Source organism: Tripterygium wilfordii, chromosome 2 (assembly GCF_013401445.1).
Source record: "Tripterygium wilfordii isolate XIE 37 chromosome 2, ASM1340144v1, whole genome shotgun sequence".
NCBI lineage: Eukaryota > Viridiplantae > Streptophyta > Magnoliopsida > Celastrales > Celastraceae > Tripterygium > Tripterygium wilfordii.
In genome coordinates, this window is record NC_052233.1 from 5,090,034 (window position 1) to 5,096,379 (window position 6,346).

General features: G+C 37.4%; 1 long non-coding RNA gene across 1 annotated transcript; it reads left to right on the forward strand.

Moving 5' to 3' along the window:
- Nucleotides 1–308: 308 nt before the first annotated feature.
- LOC120006727 lies at nucleotides 309–1,795 on the forward strand. The gene is made up of 2 exons (XR_005470076.1): nucleotides 309–356; nucleotides 1,514–1,795. It is a non-coding gene; the product is annotated as an uncharacterized LOC120006727 (long non-coding RNA).
- The last annotated feature ends 4,551 nt before the right edge of the window (nucleotides 1,796–6,346 follow it).

Here is a 6,346-nt window from a genome sequence, read left to right on the forward strand (position 1 = left end):
TACCCGCCGTCGAGTCCTACTTAAACGTTAGTTTGTTTCCTCTTATTTTTAAAATCAGGAGATTTGAACCTCATCTCTTGATCTTTCTTGGGTTTGCAACAAAGGAGGAATTAACACTAAACATCTCTTTATTTTCTCCACTGAAATTTGGGTAAGATCTCTATAATCTTGTAATTGAATTTTCGGTTAGGATTAGTGAACATTGAATCTAGGGTTTTTGACCCAATTTGAGGTTTTGTTAAATTGATGTTAGGCTTGATAAATTAAGTCATGATATGTTAATTTTCATTAGGTTGGCTCATTGGATAGTACGTGACGCATATTGCTTAAGCTTGTGAAGTTTGTGTCTACAAGAGGTAGGGAAACTACCACCCTCTTTAATAATTCATTGTATATCTTGTATTTAATCATTGTAGGGAAAACTTCTATCATCTTTAATAATTTCTTTTATGCCTTGTATTGAACCATTGTAGGAACTTCTTAAATTCTTAAATTCCTTGTTCCTACAATTGTTTGATTGTTGTCCATGGCTAATTGTTGGCCTCTATTATTCTTTGTCTTCCTCCATGGACATGTTGTTGTGGCCTAAGTCATTGTTGTGGGCTTAGACCGTCTTGCATCCATCATGTTTGACTATAATTTTTTGTAACAAAGATATTGCATAAATATTTTTATTCATATCAAATACTTTTAATGCATTAAAGAGGAAAATTGTCAATTTATTTAAACCCAATATTTTACCTATTTTACACCCTTGTGGAGTTCAATGGATGAGGAGTTCGGGAGTGACGTCAAGGCTTCGGCCTGGACATTGTGCGAATCCTAGGAGGATTCCGAGTTTATTGGACCGCAAGATGGGATTTTAGAAAATTGTATGGTAAACTGTTTTGGGTACAACCTAGTTGTATTATTGTTGTTAAAGTAAATTCTTGTAATGATATAAAAACTATATCATTGGTAAATGTTTTGAATTGTACTGTAATGTGACATATAATGAGCCAAGTTTTGTGGACAATTGTTGGTTGTGTTGTTCTTGTATCACATTGTTTGGTGTGGGGTGTACAACCCACTACCGGTTTAGGTGTCCGGATATCATTGCTGTTTGGGAATACACTTTCCTTAAATGGATCCTCCCTTGTGTGTGATTGTGACCTTATGTGTACTTGTATACACTTGGTCAACGAGTGCTTCGGCATTCGATGTGCCTCAATTGTTCTACATGTTGTTTTAAATATATACAATATTTTAAATGTATATATATGTTGTAAATTGCATTCATTGATGCATATTGGATATTGTACCTTGTAACCATTTATTCATATTCATTGTTGTTATGTGTCATGTTTATACTCTCTTGGCAGTTTGAGCGTTGTAAATCTTTATAGGGGCCCGAATCTAGTACGGTTCCTTCTAGTATTGTATTTCTATATCTCGTTGCTTATCGTTCTATTTTGATTTCCCTACTGGGCCTTTCACTCATGACTTTCTTTTCTTTTCCTTATTTCCCCCTCAGGTCAGGAGGATGTTCAAGATCGACTGTTGGAGGCGTGACAATGCAGTGTAGTCCGTGTCTATTAGATTTATATTTCTTATCTTTATTAGGATTTAGATTTGTTAAACTATTTAAATTTGGCATACTTCTCAGTCATCATTGACTTGAGCTATTTTGGTTCCGCCGCGATATTGACCACCGAGGTCTAGTATTTTTATTTTGTTGGATGTTTTGCTACTTTCTTTTGAGATTGACCATTAAGGTCTTTAATTATTTGATAGTATGAAACCGTAGTTTTCTGGAGGCTTTGTGCCATCTGAGTCCTCTTTAGGACAATTGTTGATTTATGTGCAGGTTTGTGTTCATTGTACTACAATGTTGCGCCATGTTCGTCAAATTTTGTATGTGTGGTTGCTATCTCATGACCCCACCCGAAACGGGGCGTGACAACTTGAATTTAATGGATGCATAATTTTGATTCAATGATTCATGTCTTTAATTGTCATGCTTATAGTCTATTGTTTGTTTGATTGATTGGACTAAGGAATAAATAGAATTCATGTGTCTTAGTGGAACCATAATTTAAGGAAATCAATTGTCGACTGTCATGAGCAAGGTTTAGGGAATTGATTGGTTGGTATAGTTCTTTAGATCATAATGAGTTATTAACCTTGGGTTAACGACTACGAACGAACAAGATTAATCTATTATTGATAATATTTGTTGGCACCGTGAACGAACGAACCAGTATATTTAAGAAAGAATTAACCCTTGAATTGGAATCATAATTGTATATTTGTTAATTGAATGATTATGATAGGATTGCTAGGTAAAATCATTGCCCTAGTGTTATTCTCATGTTAATATCTCAAAAATATCAAGTCTTATCCTTCATGAATAGGCATTCAGGTTACACTTAGATCTTCATAGCAACAGAGGATACACCCAAAGTGTATTCAGATGTCTAAGCACCCTTAGAGCCTTTGAATGGGTAGTTGTGCTATTCGGCCTGAAGAACGTTGGAGCTACATATCAAAGAATCATGAATTCAATTTTTCACAATATGTTCGGTCGCTTCATAGAGATATACATTAATGATGTTGTAGTAAAATCTCCTTCATACCGGGAGCACCTAGAAGATCTTAGGAGAGCTTCGGCTAGAATAAAGAAGTATAGCTTAAAGATGAATCCCCTAAAGTGCGCCTTTGGAGTACCAGTAGGATATTTCTTGGGATTTCTAGTTCATTAGTGAGACATTGAGGTGGACAAGAACAAAGCCAAGGCTATCCTTGAGGCCCAACCTCCTAGCAACAAGAAAGAGCTTCAAAGATTCCTTGGGCAAATTAATTTTCTCAGGAGATTTATTTCCAATCTTACTGGGAAAGTCTAGGTATTTTCTGATGAAACCAAAGCAGGAAGAAGGATTTGTGTGGGAGGAATGGCATCAGCAAGCATTGCAGAAGATCAAAGAGTACATAGCCCGACCTCCTATCGTTACTCTGTTTGGTCTAAATTAACCTTACTAGCAAGTGTACTAGTCGGTGACTACAGCACAATGATAAGCAAGGGTCGAATCCACAGGGACGGTGTTATATCTAATTCAAATGTATATTTGTATGTACGTATGGACAATGCAAACAAAAGTAAAGTTCAACTCAAGATTGTTTGGTTGGGTAATTAAACTAAGACAAGCAAATAGCAAAGTGTTTTTGGTATTTTCTTAGAATAAGGATGCAACTAATGCAAATGAGATGAATGAGATGAACACCAAGGCTTTGAAATCCCCCTTGGGAAATGACTTGCAATGACACAAATTCACACACATATTTGCTAATTCGGGCATAACGAATCCGTACCTAAGTCGGTTTTAGCGCACTTAAGCCAAATCTCCCTAAAATCGATTACTAGTCATCTTATTGGTCTAGGTCGGATATTCCTAAATACATTCTAGCCATCTTATTGGTCTAAACATGCATAGGAATTCATGGAGTTCTATGGAGATTAGAATTCATACAAATTGTCACCTAATTAAAGGGAGACACATTCATAATGAAGTGTTTCAAGAAGCATAATCTACTTGACATATTATTGTCTAAGCAAATTCTCCAAACAATTTCATCCAAAAACCTAAAGTGTTGGCCAAACACCACAAGCATGAAGAAATTGCAATCAAACATAGAAACACAAGATTTATACCCAAATCAACTCATATATATGTAAATCAAGTCATAAACAAAGTCATCAAACCCAAGGCTTCATCCTAGCCTTGGCAAAAGAGGTTTAGTTACACATAATGAGAGAAAAACACAAGAAGATAGATGAGAAAGGCATGAATAAACCCAATGAGTTGAGTAGATCCAAGTGGAGTTGAAGAATCTCTCCTCCTAGCTCCAAGAATCACCTTCCCCCTCTGTTTTCGCTCTCCAGAAATTCTGTTCTACTGGTCTAAAAGTCCTCTTCCGCTCGGGAAAATCGCGAATTAAAACACACCCAAAATCTGCCTTTTGCGCCTAGGCGTGTTGAATTCACGCCTAAGCGCAATCCTAGGCGTGGTATATATTTTCAATCATCTTCACATCAAATGCTCTCTGGACTGGGCGTGCATAAATGATTCTGGGCGTGCACAATGGTGCGCCTAGGCGCGAACACGCCTAGGCGCGTTACGCCTAGTCCCACAATTCAAATGACCATAACTTCTCCATATGACCTCCGATTTGCCTGATTTTAGCTTCTACGGAAAGCTTGAGATGTCTAGTTTCCAATGCCTTTTATTTCACGCGATTCCAATAATATAACAGAAAGTTATGACTATTTGAACACACGAAGGTCGGTGGACATTTCCTTCAATTCAGCCCATTTTCCGTCGCTTTTCATCCAAACCGCAATCAACCTATCAAAATACAAATCAACACATAAATACACTCATTATTTATCAAAATAAAGCTTAAGAGGGGGATATTTCTACCAAAAACAATAGGTATTATCATACCTATCATACTCCTCCGGTACCAATGAAGTTTTTGAAGCTTTACATTTCAGCAGTAGAAGGATTTGTCAGTTGTCTCCTAGCTCAAGACAAAGAAAGTGGCAAAGAACAAGCTATTTATTACCTCGACAGGCTTTTATCTCCTACAAAGTAAAGATATTCCCCTGTTGAGAAACAGTCTTTCATTTGCAGCAACTAAAGTCAAACACTATATGCTGTGAGTTACGATTTTGCTATTGTATAAGACTGACCTCATCAAATACCTCCTGCCAAGACCGATCATGAGAGGCAGAATTTGTAAATGATCCATCACTTTGATGGAGTTTACTTTACAGTATTTACCTTAGAAGGTGGTGAAAGGACAGCCGCTTAGAGACTTTCTTGCTGATCATCCTTGCCTAGATATTGAAGAAACAGAGTCTCGAGAGTTACGGACGTTCTTTATGTCCTATACTCCTTGAACGCTTCTGTTTGATGGTTCCAGAACTAATTTCGTTTTAGGATGTGATATCATTATAATCTCCCTTGAAGGTCAGAAGAGCCTTCAGTCATTTCAAATTGATTAATAAGGCGGAGTACGAGGTAGTCATCATTGGGTTGGAGATCATCAGAGACCTAGTGCACGAACCATTTAAGTCATAGGGGACTCCCAATTGGTAATCAACCACTTAAAAGGCACCTAGAAATGTCATTATCCATATCTTGCACCATACTACATGGTAGCCGAGAAGCTAACGAGTTGGCTTAGGTGGCCACTTGAGTCAAAATACCACAAGGTACATATGGTAGGACCATCACAGTGCAAAGGAGACTAATTACCTTATGTCAAAGAAGGACCATTGTTGTCTTAGATGCGTTTAATGTAGACATTTCAGATTCAGATTGGAGGCATCCAATGATTCAGCTCCTTAAGCATCCAAACTTTAAGATGCACCAGCAGACTAGAAGAAGAGCTATAAACTATATGATGGCAGATGGAGAACCCTATAAGAAAAGCCCAGAAGATGATCTACTTCTGAAATGCCTAAGTCATGAGGAATCTACTAATATTATGGCAGAAGTGCATGAAGGCATTTGCGGAGCTTATTAAGAAAGAAGAAAGATGAGGTGGCTGATCAAAAGGTATGGATATTCTTGGCTTTCTATCATGGCAAATTGTATTCAATATTCTAAAGGGTGTCAGCGTTGTCAAATACACAGATAGATCTAGCATGTATCAGTTACTACCATGCAAGCAATAGTGAAACCTTGGCCATTCAAAGGATGGGCTATGGATCTCATTGGAAAATCTTTTTGACTTTCTAATGAGGGACATCATTATATCATAGTAGCTATGGATTACTTCACAAAATGGGTGGAGGCCTTTCTACTTAGATGTGTAACTGAGCAAGATGTGATAAAGGTCATTAGAGAAAGCATCATTCACGGATTTGGTCTTCCCCAATATATTATCGCAAAACGAGGCACAATCTTCTTTAGTGATCATGTATGAGCTTTTGCCTTGACATATGGTTTAGAAATTTCACATTCTACACCATACTATGTTCAAGGTAATGCCAATACCTAGAGAAAGGTTATTTGTCTTCCCTTGTCCAAGTCTTAACACTAAAGCCACACTTAAAGCAAGGGAGGAGAGAGCCATAGAGACTTTTATGAAGTACAAAGTATCGTCAATCACCCATTTTCTAACCCGATGTGTTAATAGAAATAGGTATTATGATCCCGACCAATTAGTCGGTCAGAATCACCACACAAAGTAGAGTTTTAATGAAAGCACCAATGGCCATGGATGAAGGGACTGCGAAAAAGAAAAGGAAGGAAGCCTTGGAGTGATGGTACGATTGAAAAACAACTAGAGCCTCGAGGAT